Source organism: Macaca nemestrina, chromosome 1 (genome assembly GCF_043159975.1).
Source record: "Macaca nemestrina isolate mMacNem1 chromosome 1, mMacNem.hap1, whole genome shotgun sequence".
Lineage (NCBI taxonomy): Eukaryota > Metazoa > Chordata > Mammalia > Primates > Cercopithecidae > Macaca > Macaca nemestrina.
In genome coordinates, this window is record NC_092125.1 from 84,021,937 (window position 1) to 84,036,332 (window position 14,396).

Sequence of the window (14,396 nt, forward strand, 5' to 3'; positions counted from 1 at the left end):
GCCAGATATGCCTCGGTTTGTTGAGGGGCCCGAGGCAGGCCCCTCTTTCCGTTTCCCCAAAGAGGTTGCCCATCTTTGCTAAATTTAGAATGATACTGATTTGCCCAGTGATTGCCTTTCTTACACTGGGGGCATACACTGGGACTTTTCTGTTCATTGATGGTAATAGTTTTTGCCTTTTGATTTCCATTTCTACATTCCTTTTTTGTGTGTCCAAATTGCCTACAATTAAAACAAGATCCTGAGAAACGGGGCATATTTTTTCCCACCTTTAATTCAGCCATAGCTTGAGCTAAAAGGGTAGCCTTATGTAAATTACCCCCAATGCCATCACAAGCCTTAATATATTCAGCCAAATGAGCCTTCCCTCTCATAGGTCTAATGAAAGAAGGATATTTTTTCCCTGTAACATTTATTTTTTTCCATGCCCTTAAGCACACAGTGCGTAACTGAACAATGGCAACATTTTTCATTACTGCTTGATTATCTAATTGGCCTCAATTAGGGCCCAAACCCATTAACTGTTCAAAGGAAACAGGTACAGGCGGCTGTGTTTGTGTTTTCTCTTGCCTGAGTTTGAGCTTCATCAGCCCACCAAGTTTTAAACTGTAAGTACTAGGACGGAGTGAGAACAGATTTTATTAAAGTATCCCAGTCATATGGTATTAATCTATTATCAGGAGCCACATTTTTTAGTAAAGTTTATACAAAAGGAGAAATTGGCCCATATTGACTAATGGCTTGTTTAAATTCCTTTAATGACTTAAAAGTGGCCCAATTAGCTATATGTTGTCCTCCTTGTTGGGTTATAGTAATGGGAAATTGTCATGCTTCTAGGTCTCCTTCAGCTCTAGCCTTCTGAATAAAATTTTGTATGGCACCACCAATTGCGGCAGGTTTTAATGTTGTAACTACCAGAGTGGTAAGTTTTACAACTAATTCATCTCACCCATTATGGGGAGAGGGAGGAGGTGGCCATTCACTTAATTCAGCAGGTGGAACCGACGGGCTAGTAAAATATACTTTTTCAGCTTCCCTTTCTTTAATTTCCTCTGGTTCCTGTTCCTCACATTCAGAATCTGAAGTTAATTTTTTACACTCATCTGCCTGTTCCTCATCTGAATCTGCCTCACCATCTGTGTGAAATGGCTCAAGAGCTGCGTTTATCAACGCCCACACTGACCAAACAGAAACGGAATTTTGGCTCCTTTATGTGCCTTTTTTAAATCTCTGCCAATTCTTTCCCATTCATCCAACTCCATTGTCCCTTGTTCTGGGAACCGTGGGCAAAACTGATCTACTGTACTAAAGAGTATTAATAAATGTTGAGTACTAACATTCACTCCCCCTCTCCGTAATAAATGCCTTAGAAAGTTCAGATAAGCAGAATGTTTACTTTCATTTTGTCCCATTGTTACCCTGGTTCTTCCGAGCCCTAGCTTAACCACCGAGCTCCTTTCAGTCGTCCTTAGGTTTCCTTTGATGATGCGTCCTCCACTTCCACATGCTCTAGCGTTCCTTCACTGGGGTCTTCATAGCCCCATGCTGGGCACCAGAAATGTTGGGGTTATCAGGCCCAACACCAGGCCGTGGGGGCTACAAAGTCCGTCAGGGTCAAAGGAATGAGAAAAGACAAGTTAAGAGTGCACAAAGCGGGTGTGGGGGCCAGCGCTAGATTGGAGGCTGCGGAAGGCCCTGAGCCCACGCTATTTATTGGTGATCAAACAAAGAAGCAGGTGGTAAGGACATGAGGGTAAACAGGTGAGGGCGTGAGGATGTGGGGGTAGAAAGGTAGTGGTGCATTAAGCATAGCAGTGATGGTTTAGCATTTCCTTTGACGCATATAGAATATGCTCTGCTGCTTGAGATAACGGAGGACATGTTTACAAGTAAGACGCAAGGAACCAACAAGTCTGTGCACATTCCAGAGGCTACGAGGGGTTTTATGCCCCGAGCCCGGGGTTCCGTCCAAGCCACAAGGGGTTTTATTCCCTGAGCTGAGATTGTGGTGTGGCAGGGCAGCCTTCCACCCTTTGGCACAGAGCTTGGTGTTCCAAAGGCCACGAGGGGTTTTAGACCCTGGACCCCAGACATCTTCCTAGACTCTTTTACATTATGACAGATAAGCCAGTCCCGCCTCAGCTCTTCTACCAACAGCGCACGCCTGTCGATCCCAACTACTTGGGAGGCTGAGGCACGAGAATCGTTTGAACCAGGGAGGCAGAGATCGTAATGAGCCAAGATCACGCCACTGCACTCCAGCCTAGGTGACAGAGCGAGACACTGTCTTAAAAAAAAAAAAAAATCATTATCCATTTTAAGCTTTTAGCACAGTGCCTAGAATATAGTAAAGATCAATAAATTATACTTTTTTTTTTTTTTTGAGATGGAGTCTCACTCTGTCACTCAGGCTGCAGTGCACTCGTGTGATCTTGGCTCACTGCAACCTCTACCTCCTGGGTTCAAGGAATTCTCGTACCTCAGCCTCCCAAATAGCTGGGACTACAGGCACGCTACCACACCCAGCTAATCTTTGTATTTTAGTAGAGACAGGATTTTGCCATGTTGACCAGGCTGGTCTCGAACTCCTGGCCTCAAGTGATACACCTGCCTTGGCCTCCCAAAGTGCTGGGATTACAGGCATAAGCCACCGTGCCCGGCCTAGCAGGCTTTTATTTATTTATTTATTTTTTGTAGAAATTGACATGCCAATTCTAAATTCATATGGGAAAGTAAAGGACCACGAATAGCTAAAACAACTTTGCAAAGGAACACTTTTGCAAAAAGTTGAAGGACTAACACTACCTTCCTTCAGGTCTTATTACATAGCTACGGTTATTCAAGATAGCATCAAGGAAATAAAGTAGATCAATGGAAAAGAACAGAACCCAAAAACAGACCCACATATATATGGATAACTGATTTATTAAATATATCAAAAGGGCCAGGCATGGGGGCTCACACCTGTAATCCCAGCACTTTGGGAGGCTGAGGTGGGTGGCTCACTTGAGGTCAGGAGTTCAAGACCAGCCTGACCAATATGGTGAAACACTGTCTCTACTAAAAATACAAAAATTAGCCAGGCGTGGTGGCACACGCCTATAATCCCAGCTACTCAAGAGGCTGAGGCAGGAGAATTGCATGAACCCAGGAGATGGAGGTTGCAGTGAGCCAAGATCATGCCACTGCACTCCAACCTGGGTGACAAAGCAAGACTCCATCTCAAAAAATAAAAATAAAAAATAAATTAAAAATAAATAAATATATCAAAGGTGGCCGGGCATGGTGGCTCACGTTTATAATCCTAGCACTTTGGGAGGCAGAGGCAGGTGGATCACCTGAGGTCAAGAGTTTGGGACCAATCTGGCCAACATGGTGAAACCCCGTCTCTACGAAAAATACAAAAAAATTAGCCAGTTGTGGTGGCACGCGCCTGTAATCCCAGCTACTCGGGAGGCTGAGGCAGGAGAATCGTTTGAACCTGGGAGGCGGAGGTTGCAGTGAGCTGAAATCAGCCTGGGTGAAAGAGGGAAATCTGTCTCAAAAAAAAGTGTGAAGGCAGGTTAATGGAAATAAGACAGTCCATTCAACAAATAGTGCTGGAACAACTAGATATCCAGATGTTTTTAAAAAGTGAACTTTGAGCTCTACCTTGTACTATATACAAAAATTAAAAAGATAGATCATAGTTCTAAATGTAAAACCATAAAACTTATAAGAAGAAAACATAGGAAGAGACCTTTGTGACCTTGGTTAAGCAAAGATTTAGAAACAATACCAAAAAAATCTGTAAAAGAAAAAAATGATAAACTGGACTTCTTTAAAATTAAAATATTCTGCTATTCTAAAGACACTATTAAGAGAATGAAAAGACAAGACACATGTTAGAAAAAAATTATTTGCAGCTGGGCACAGTGACACACACCTGTAGTCCCAGCTCCTTGGCAGGCTGAGGTTGGAGGCCAGTTTAGTCAATATAGCCAGGCCTTGTCTCTAAAAAAAAAAAAGAGACCCAGCGTGGTGGCTCACAGCTGTAATCCCAGCGCTTTGGGAGGCCGAGGCAGGTGGATCACTTGAGGTCAGGAGTTTGAGACCACCCTGGCGTACATGGTGAGACCCAGTCTCTACTAAAAATACAAAAGTTAGCTGGGCATGGTGGTGCATGCCTGTAATCCCAGCTACTAGGGAGGCTCACGCAGGAGAATCACTTGAACATGGGAGATGGAGGTTGCAGTGAGCCAAGATCGAGACATTGCATTCTCGCCTGGCCAAGAAGAGCGAAACCTAATCTCAAAAAAAAAAAAAAAAGGAAGAAATCGTATTATTCATTTTATTTAAAAATATCTTTGATAATTTTCAATGGATTTTTATGTTGCCATTGACTCATATACACTTGATTGTAATCATCTACTTCTACTTTATCCTTCTTCGTGATTAAATTTTTGAAAAATCCTAGCTTTAGCGGTTACTAGGGGAGATGAGCTTCCCTCCTGCTTTGGTGAATTCTTTCCTTATGGACAAGTTAGCTCTCTGGAGCAGATGGGGGCTGCATAGCACAGTGGTTAAGAAGAGGCCTTGGAACCAGTCGGCCTGGCCTCCATCTAGCTCTGCCTTCCACTGGCTGCACGTCCTCTGGCACGTCACCGAACACCTCTGAGTGTCAGTGGCCTCAGGTGGAATGGGGATAATGTTGGAACCTACCTGAGGATGAAATGCAGACATCACCTGAGATAATACATGTGAAGTACCTAGTTCAGTGTCCGGCCTGCTAGGAGACCTTTAATTAATAGTAGCTGATTTAATCCTTTATGTTTCAGATATGTTTATTCATTCATCTTCTCACAAATGTCCAGCTTTTAAAACAGTGAGAGCTGGATCATAAATCTCCCTCCCAGGTGTCCACTAAGCTGTGCCCCAGGCCTTCTGACCTCAGCCTTCCCAGCTGACCTCTGACCCTGCTCTCCTTGCCCACACAGAGTTCAGGGCGACTGTGACCCTGAAGCACCAGTGACCGAGGGCACCTGCTGCTGCCGCCAGGAGATGTACATTGACCTGCAGGGGATAAAGTGGGCTGAAAACTGGGTACTGGAGCCCCCGGGGTTCCTGGCTTATGAGTGTGTGGGCACCTGCCAGCAGCCCCCGGAGGCCCTGGCCTTCAAGTGGCCGTTTCTGGGGCCTGGACAGTGCATCGCCTGGGAGACTGCCTTGCTGCCCATGAGGTGAGTGTGTCTGCTGGCCAGAAACAGCCAGTCTTAATTAAAATAGAGAATTCTTGGGCCAGGATGAGCAGAAAGGTTGGAGAACAAAAGAAGGTGGCTGCTGGTGAACCTTATCCTGAAGTGTGCAGGGTGACAGTCAGAAGCTTAAAACTCCAGCCACAGGCCCTGCACGTGGCCTCCTAGCTGTAGTCTGTCAGCCCAGATCCTGAGGATGCTGGTGGTTGAAAGAACTGCACCTCTGAGCAGGTGAAGGGAGGAGCTAAGGAGGGGTGATGGCAGAGGCTATGGGGCAGGCTTTCTAACGATGAGGGACTGGAGATCAAGGCTCTCACAGAAGTCAAAAGAGCCCCAGCAACCACCTGCCTGGGCCCTGAGCTTCCTCCAAAGGAGGAGGGGATTCACTAAGAGGTTGCTCCCCTGGCATTGAACTCAGCGTCGTATACTGGTCCTCACCATGAAGACCCCCAAGAGTGCTTCAGACCATTGCTTCTCACATTCTCTGTTCAAAGACATTAATTTGTTTTTAAATTTCCCAGTATGTCACGGACCAATATGTTTGTTAAATATACTAAAAATGAACTGCTAGATGAAATTAAAAAGACATACACAGACAGGTGCAGTGGCTCACGCCCATAATAATCTCAACACTTTGGGAGGCGGAGGCAGGTGCATGGCTTGAGCCCAGAAGTTCAAGATCAGCCTGGGCAACAAAGTGAGACATCTGTATCTACAAAAATTAAAAAATTAGCCAGGTGTGGTGGTGCAGCCTGTAGTCCCAGTATTCTGGAGGCTGAAGTGGGAGGATCGCTTGAGGCTGCAGTGAGCGGAGATCGCACCACTGCACTCCAGCCTGAGTGATAGAGTGAGACGCTGTCTCCAAAAAAATTTTTTAAATAAAAAAATAAAAAAAATAAAAAGACGTACATCATGCAAGTTTGGATTTTTGTTTTTAGATTCACTGACAAAGTTACGGGATCAAACTGCTGTACAAGCTGCTAAACGCTTGTCTCCATTTCTGTCATCGGGGCCGCGGACCGCCCTTTTTTTTTTTTTTTGAGACGGAGTCTCGCTCTGTCGCCCAGGCTGGAGTGCAGTGGCGCGATCTCGGCTCACTGCAAGCTCCGCCTCCCGGGTTCACGCCATTCTCCTGCCTCAGCCTCCCGAGTAGCTGGGACTACAGGCGCCCACAACCGCGCCCGGCTAATTTTTTGTATTTTTAGTAGAGACGGGGTTTCACCGTGGTCTCGATCTCCTGACCTTGTGATCCGCCCGCCTCGGCCTCCCAAAGTGCTGGGATTACAGGCGTGAGCCACCGCGCCCGGCCGCGGACCGCCCTTTGAGTAGCCCGTTTTATCCCCTGCGGAGGTGGAACCCTGAGGAGGTGTAGAGACTTTCCCGGATCGCTCAGGTAACGGGCGGGGAAGTGCGGAACCCAGGTCCTCCGGGCCGGGGAACGCCCCGCTCGGAGGCCGGGCTTGGGCGGAGACTGCGCCGGGGCGGCTGGAGACTAGCCGAGGGGAGCCGCGGAGTCGGAGAGACCGCGCGCCTGCAGCCGCGGGAGCCTGCGAGCCGAGACCGTAAGCGCCAGGGGCCGGCCGGGCCCGCACTTCCCGAACGCAAATGCGGTTCGGGCTCCGCGCGGGCTGGGCTGCCGGGGTGGGCTGCGGGCCGGGGCGCCGAGGGGTCGGGGCTGCGGTCGGTCCGCAGGGGTGCAGAGGGACTTGTAGGCGGTCCGCCCCCAGCTCCTGCCCCGGCCAAGAGACCGCGCGTGCCGCCTCCCGGGGGAAGGAGCCTGCAGGCGACCGCGGACCTCTCGCAGGGAATTCCACGTCCCAGATGGCGGGCAGACGCCGCAGGGCTGGAGGCTCGCGACTCCGGGAGCGCACCGCGTCCCCTGGCCTGGGCGAGCTCTGCTTCCAAGGTCGTGGCTCGCTCCGCGGTGAAATGCACTTATTTGTCACCCAAGTCCAAACACTGATTACACCTTTTAGTTGAAACGCGCTTTCATCTCCGTCTGCCCCTGCAGCCGCCGCCCCGCACCCCCTCGCTCTGGTCTCGGGATTGAAGGCCAGCCCTCTCCGCTTGCAGAACAGGAAACTTGCCCTGGAGTTCACCCTGTAGTCGAAGCCAGGGAATGTGGTCAACCTGAGCAAAAGCGCCGCGGAGACCGAGTCGCCGCCTGCCTCCCTCCCTGGCAGGTGTCGTTTTTCTCTGAGCGTCTGGCTCCTTCCTTGCCCTGGCGGTTCCCGAGACCTTGGAGGAGGGGTGCCTAGCAATGTTGTAATCCTAATTTCGACCTTTCTCTCCTAAAATTGAATGCCCCCTCCATTCCCCACCTCCTATTGTTTAAACTTCAAGTTCCACAAAGCCTGGATCCGCCCCCACAGGCAACACTCGCTGTCCTGGAAGCTCCGTAAGGGCTCAGCTTGTGGCTGGAGGTGGGAGGTGAGGGGGACCCATACACTTGGCAGGCCAGCTTCCAGGACAGCCCTTTGCTGGGATTGATGAGCTGTTGGTGGAAAATTGTTGAGGACCTTGGGGTTGGTGCCTGTTTAAGTACCGTTGTGCAGCCTCCTCTGCATCCAGCATAATTTAAAATAAACATTTTCAGGAAGCCACAATTCTCCAGAAAGTAACATTGTTTTGTGGTGTAATGGTTGCCTCCTTCAGGGAGCTGGGTTTGGGGGATATTAGGGGGCCTTTCACTGGCCCCACTTGGTCTGACTTAGCAGCAAAAACTCTGGGAGTGTTCTGCAAGCAGTTTTTCTTTCCCAAATTTCCACACCTAGGAGGCCCGTGTATTCCCTGAGGAAGCGTGGGCTGTACTTAGGAACTGCTCACTGTGGAACTGGGGCACAGCGGAGAGCATGCCCTCTTGGGATTTGCAGTTCTAGGGGCAGAGGGATAATAAAATACATTTGTAAACTAACAAGTATGTTAGAAGATGAAGTGTGCTATGGAGAGAAATAAAACCTTAAAGAGGGGAGAGGAGTGCCAGGTGGAAAGGAAAGGCCTCACTGAAGGGTGGCATTGGCATAGACCTGAAGAGTTAGGGAGCAGCCAGGCTGCTTCCTGGGGTGCGGGTACAAAGGCTGGGGGCAGGAGTGTGGCCAGCTTGGATGGCCTTATGTTTGTGTTTGCAGAGTGTGGGTCAAGCTGGTGAGTGACCTACTGGATGAACTGAACTAGCTCAGTCTGTAGGCAAGGGGACTCCTGAGCTTTATGTGGCCTTCTTCCCAATTCCAGGAAAGGAAGAACCTTCCACAGAAAACAACTGCTTAGCAAGGCAGCCAGGGTGAACCTCAGCACCATCTGTGACAAGCCACACGCTCTCTGCGTGATGCCTCCTGCCTCTCAGCTGTGCCTGAAGCACACTAGCTGGCACGGACTTACGCAGCTGGAAACATCTTCAGGAAGCCCTGAATGAGGGCTCTGTGGGCAGAGGGACCTTTGCAGAAAGGGCATCTTGACCACTGCAGGAGGTGGAGTGACTCTGTTCAGGCTCCTCCTGGGGTGCCCTGGTTCCTGCCTGATGTCTTAAACATAACTGGCATTTTCAGGGAGCCCAGGGTCACCAATGCACAGTGCCCCTCCTGTCGACCTGAGAGCCAGCATACCCAGGCTTGGTGATTGCTCACCTGGCACCTTGATTCCCCTTCTGGTATCTTGGACCAGGCCCAGACATGTTAAGGCAGGGGCTACTGAGATTCATTTCTCAGTTCTTAGGCCAAGAGATTCAACCACATGGATCACAGCTGGGTATACCAAATAAGGGAGGGCCAAGCATGAGCTGGTCACCCTTGCTGAAGAAGTAGCTTGAAGCCCACCCACTCAGGGCCAGAGTAGGCACAGATGGAGTAGACAGATAGTGATTTGAGGGGCCTCTAGGATCTCATACTCAAAACACACCTCTGCTAGGGCCATAAATCCCATCAATAGCAATTCATTCGTTTGAGAGGCAATACAGTGATGTGGGAAAAGGATTGGGCTGGAAAAGAGACTTTTCTCATGTCCCAGCTCTGCCATTAATGTGTCCCCTCTCTGGACCTCATCTGTAAAATGAGGTTAGGCTCAGCGATCTGCAAGGCTTCTTGCAGCTCTGCTATGTGATGATTCTGTGGCTAAGTCCAAAGGGATTTCAGGAAAGGAATGTGTAGGAGGGAAACAGTAAGTTTTGATGGGACTCAGTGGGCCCTGTAGCCTCTGCTGGGTCCAGTGAAGACACTTCAAGTAGAGTGAAGGCCACAGGGTAGGGGAGGCAAAATCTTAAGAGTTCAAGGGCCCTGAGTCAAGGCAGGAGGGTCACTGCCCAGCCCACCTGGCCCCCTGAGCTGCCTGTGACTGGTTCTTGACCCAGACCTAGTGGCTTAAGAGCAGAGTCTCCAAGGGGCTGTGGGATAAGATGGGGGTTGCAGGAGGGAGAAGGCACCTCAGCAGTTCCTCCGTTAGGGGACCAAAGTGTTGCCAAGGATCCAGCCACACCCCTTTCCTGAGGAGGGAGGAGCTGGTGGGCACTCCAGGAAGAGCTTCCTCTCCTTTCCAAGGAAAAAACTGCGCAATCCAATCCTCTATTATATAACTGGGATTGTGCAAACCAAGCTCGCACTGAGCAGCCTCCCCTACTGTCAAGGTTTATTTACTTTCCCAGGGGAAGTCATAGTTCATCCTTTCTCAGCAGAAAGCAGCCATTTGACTGTCACAGCCTGACCTACGGCATTCCAGGAGATGGGTTCAGAGACCTGGTGTGGAGTCCTCATGCCCGCTGGCCCTGCTGTGTCTCTGTCTGTTGCCTGGTGGGTGGGTGTGGTTTAGTGCATGGTCCAGCCCCCGCACAGCCACACCCATTAGGCTCTCCAAGGCCTAACTGAGCAAGCTTGCGTAAGAGGGGAAAGTGTTCTTTTCTCTGACAAGTTAAAGAGACTTCTGGAAAATTCTCCAGCTACTCCACAAACTAGGATCACAGGTCTCGTTCCTAGGTCAGAAGCAGGAGTTTTTGCTTCCTTTAGCATTTGGGAAGTTTGATGAATAGACTGACTGAATTTGAATGTCTTGTTGGTACTTCAGAGCTGGATTAACTACACATATCTGAGCTTCATTTTTAATTATCTTTAAAATAGAAAAACTGGCTGGGCAAGATGGCACACAGCTATAATCCCAGCATTTTGGGAAGCTGAGGGGGTGGGTCAATTGAGCCCAGGAGTTTTGAGACCAGCCTGGGCAACAAAGTGAGACCTCGTCTCTATAAAGAATAAATTAGCTGGGAGTGGTGGAGCACACCTGTAATCCCAGCACTTTGGGAAGCTGAGGCAGGAGGATCTCTTGAGCCTAGGAGTTCAAGACCACCCTGGGCAACATAGTGAGACCCTGTCTCAATTTTTAAAAAGAAAAACTACCTCTTCTTAGGATGGTTGTAGTATGGGAGATGGTCTGTTTAAAGAGTCTTTCCACCCCAGTGTCACAGCTCAGGGCTTCTCTAGCCTTCCTCAGAGCGGCTGTGGGTGCCCAGACACATCCTGAAGTCTAGGTCATGTTCTGAGCTTCTGAGCTTCTCTGTCATGGGCCTGCCTGGCTGGCTTTAGTCCAAGAGCAGCCTGGACTGTGACTCTTGAAGGCTGTGGGAGGCTGGTGACCGCAAGCAAGAGGTCCCAGTGCCTCCATGAAGGGTCAGAGAGCCGTGCTGTGAGAGGCCAGGAGCAGGCAGCCATTGACCCTCCAGCCCTCACCAAAGGCCACCACCTCAGCTTGTCCTCTGGCAACTCAGCCTGGGAATTTGCTTTCCCCGTGGAATGAGAGACACTGGCTGCATTGAGGGGTGACTTTCCGGTCCTACAAATTTGTATCCCTCTTTCTGCTAGAACTGGAGAGACTTGGCTAATTTTGGAGAGACTTTGGGAAAGTAAGAGAAATACGTTGGTCCCAGTGCCAAGCCCCGAGGCCATCTTTCCAGGTATGAGTATATCCTGCAGTGATAAGATATGAGGAGCCTCTCTTACCAGCTCTTTGAGGCAAATGAATATACTGTCTCACGTTCCAGTTTTTCTGGCTGTGGCAAGACCTCCTTGCTGCTAAGTTGTCCCTGTGGGGAAATAGCAGTGGGCCCAGCAAACATAGCCACCAGGTCGGCCGGACGTGGTGGCTCACGGCTGTAATCCCAGCACTTTGGGAGGCCGAGACGGGCGGATCACGAGGTCAGGAGATCGAGACCATCCTGGCTAACGGTGAAACCCCGTCTCTACTAAAATACAAAAAAAATTAGCCGAGCGTGGTGGCAGGCGCCTGTAGTCCCAGCTACTCAGGAGGCTAAGGCAGGAGAATGGTGTGACCCTGGGAGGCGGAGCTTGCGGTGAGCTGAGATCGTGGCACTGCACTCCAGCCTGGGCGACAGAGCGAGACTCCGTCTCAACAAAAACAAAAACATAGCCACCAGGTCAGGGCACAGCCAACAGGTGGAAGAAAGCAGCCCTGCCCTCTTCCGGTTCCATGTGTGCCTCACTGAGGCAGGACTTCTAGACCCTACCAGGAAGGCTGCTATCAGGGTCACAGTGATACCCTGTCAGGACGTCCTTTTTTTTTTTTTTTTTTTTTGAGACAGTGTCTGGCTCTGTCATCCAGGCTGGAGTGCAGTGGCGCCATCTCAGCTGTCTGCAAACTCTGTCCCACCAGACTCAAGCCGCCATCAGCCTCCCAAGTAGCTGGGATTACAGGCGTGCAACCATCATGCCCGGCTAATTTTCATATTTTTTTTTTTTTTGTAGAGACAAGGTTTCACTATGTTGCCCAGGCTGGTCTTGAACTCCTGGACTCAAGCGATCCACCTGCCTCAGCCTCCCAAAAGTATTGGGATTACAGGCGTGAGCCACGGCACCCGGTTAAGATGGAACATCTTAATTTCAGAGTTGCCTTCAGCACTTATGATTGAACACCATAAATATTTTTAGCCTTTTGGGACTTTCAAACTCCTTTTTGCAACCTAAGCATTGCCACAAGCGAACTAACCCCCACCATGACCAAACAACCCAGAACTCGGACCCTGGTCCTTGGGCTGCCCTACAGGAAGCACCCCTAGTTCTCTTGCTGCTCTGCTAGATGAGACGGCAGGCTCAGGTTCCTCCATGAGGCCCGGCTTTCAGTGCTCTCCTGTTACACACTGCGAGGAAGCTTCCAGATCGTGGAGCACATTGTTGAGGAAAAGCCACGCTGGGGAGAAGGGGGAGGTGCAGAGTGTGGTTAATGGTGGGAGAGAAATCCGGTAAGTGTGTTATATGATCTACTCCTATTATCCCCTGGAATAGGAGCCTCTCTCCACTCAAATAGAGAATGCCAAGGACTGGCCTGGCATGGTGGCTCACGCCTGTAATCGGGCACCTTGGGAGGCCAAGGCAGGCGGATCGCTTGAGAACAGGAGTTCAAGACCAGCCTGGCCAACATGGTGAAACCCCTTCTCTACTAAAAATACAAAAATCAGCCAGGCATGGTGGTGGCAGGTGCCTGTAATCCCAGCTACTCAGGAGGCTGAGGCATGAGAATTACTTGAACCTGGGAGGTGGAGGCTGCAGTGAGCTGAGATTGAGCCATTGTACTCCAGCCTGGGCAATAAAGCAAGGCTCTGTCTTTAAAATTAAAAAAAAAAAAAAAGTTATTCCAATTTTTTTTTTTTTTTTTTTTTAATTTTAAAAGATAAAAAAAGAATGTCAAGGACTGAAATTCCATGGAGGGCAATGCTTTTTCCTTTTAGGTGGTGAACTGGATTCTGCTTGGACTTTTTCTCTGCTAATTTAGAACCAGTGGAAAAACTCAACAGCTCTAATTTTAATTGGCAGAATGTGAGATGGAATGGGACCTCAAATGAAGCTCTAGGCCAAGAGCTCACAAGCCCTGCAGCATGTGCGGTGTCTCTCGGTCTTCTTGAGTTCTGTAACTTAAAGTTTGTGTGGCCTTTAAAGAGTGTGGAAGTAGCCGTCCCCTCTCTGAAGGTGCACAGGATCTGGCCAGCCCACCTGCGTGGCCTTCCCCTTCCCCTCTCCAGACCCTCCACGTCAGATGGGGCCACGGAGGCCTGGAGAAGTGGAGTCACTGACCTGAGGCTACATGGCTGGCAGGCAGCAGGGCCAGGCAGCAAAGCAGGCCCTGAGGGCCTAACTGCCCGGGCTGGCTTGGGGCTCCCTCAATCACAGTGGCATCCCAGTGCCAATCCCAAATTGTTTTCTTTCTATCTCTTCAGATGTGTAGATAGCATGGAGGTGGAGGGAATTCCCTTCCACACAGAGGGTGATGTGCCCGTCCCTCAGGCCCCAAAACGGCACTCCTGACCCCAAGAAGGCTGTCTCCCGACACTTTTTACTGCTCTTTTACTCTCCCCCCACTTTTTTTCCCCCCTGCCTGTAAACTACATTTTTCCTTTCCCTTGGTTTCTGGCTCTAAGCTGTTTTCCCAGGGCTTGGCTCCAGCTCTTGCACAGAGATAAACGCGGCCATTGGCCTGGTGCACAAGCCCAACTCGCCTGAATCTGGCCTCTTCCATCCTGAGTCTCTGGGGGTCCCTGGGGTTCAGGGACAATGGCTGAGGGTGGAGAAGCTGGGAGTTGCCCCCAGTGTTTGCCTCCATCACTCTTGGGCCAGCCAAGGGAGTGAGGTTGGGAGCTTCAGGATGACTTTTGGGAAGCCCCTGGGAGCCCTGAGGCTTGGGCAGCTGCTGACAGGGAGTTCACAGCAGGAACGCTCCCAGGCTCCCATCCTGTGTTCGCTTGGCAGGCAGGCCAGAAATGGGAGGGAAGCCATCTGTTTTTCCCTGTCCACTGGATGTTCCCTTCGTCTTGCCCCAGGGAGGAATGGTGAGGCTGGGGTGCTGGGGAGGGCAGGATGGGGGCTGGTTTGGGACCAGGCCTGCAGAAGCATCAGACCCTCCAAGCCCACCTACCTCTCTGGCCTGGTATCTGAGGGGCAGGTCATTCCATAGTTTTTCCTTTATCCTCTCTGCCCCCACACTTTCCTCCCCAAAGTGGCAGACTTCCCCCAGGAGAAGCACCGGGTTTTCACGCTGCTGCGAGTCTCAGTCGCTATTAAGGAAACGCGCAGTCAGAGCCAGGCTTGCCCAACTGTCGCAGGCCTGGGTCCACCTCATGGCCTTTGTTCTGGAAAAACACTTGGGCATTCTGACCTGCAGTGCACTTAGCCAAGG

General features: G+C 50.3%; 1 protein-coding gene across 1 annotated transcript in view; it reads left to right on the forward strand.

The window, feature by feature from the left end:
* Positions 1-6,651: 6,651 nt before the first annotated feature.
* The window catches only part of LOC105478502 (epoxide hydrolase 1), a 39,264-nt gene continuing 31,519 nt past the window's right edge, over positions 6,652-14,396 (forward strand). The window contains exon 1 of the mRNA XM_011735884.3: positions 6,652-6,796. The gene's annotated coding sequence lies outside the window, so the exon portion shown is untranslated. The remainder of the gene's footprint in view (positions 6,797-14,396) is intronic.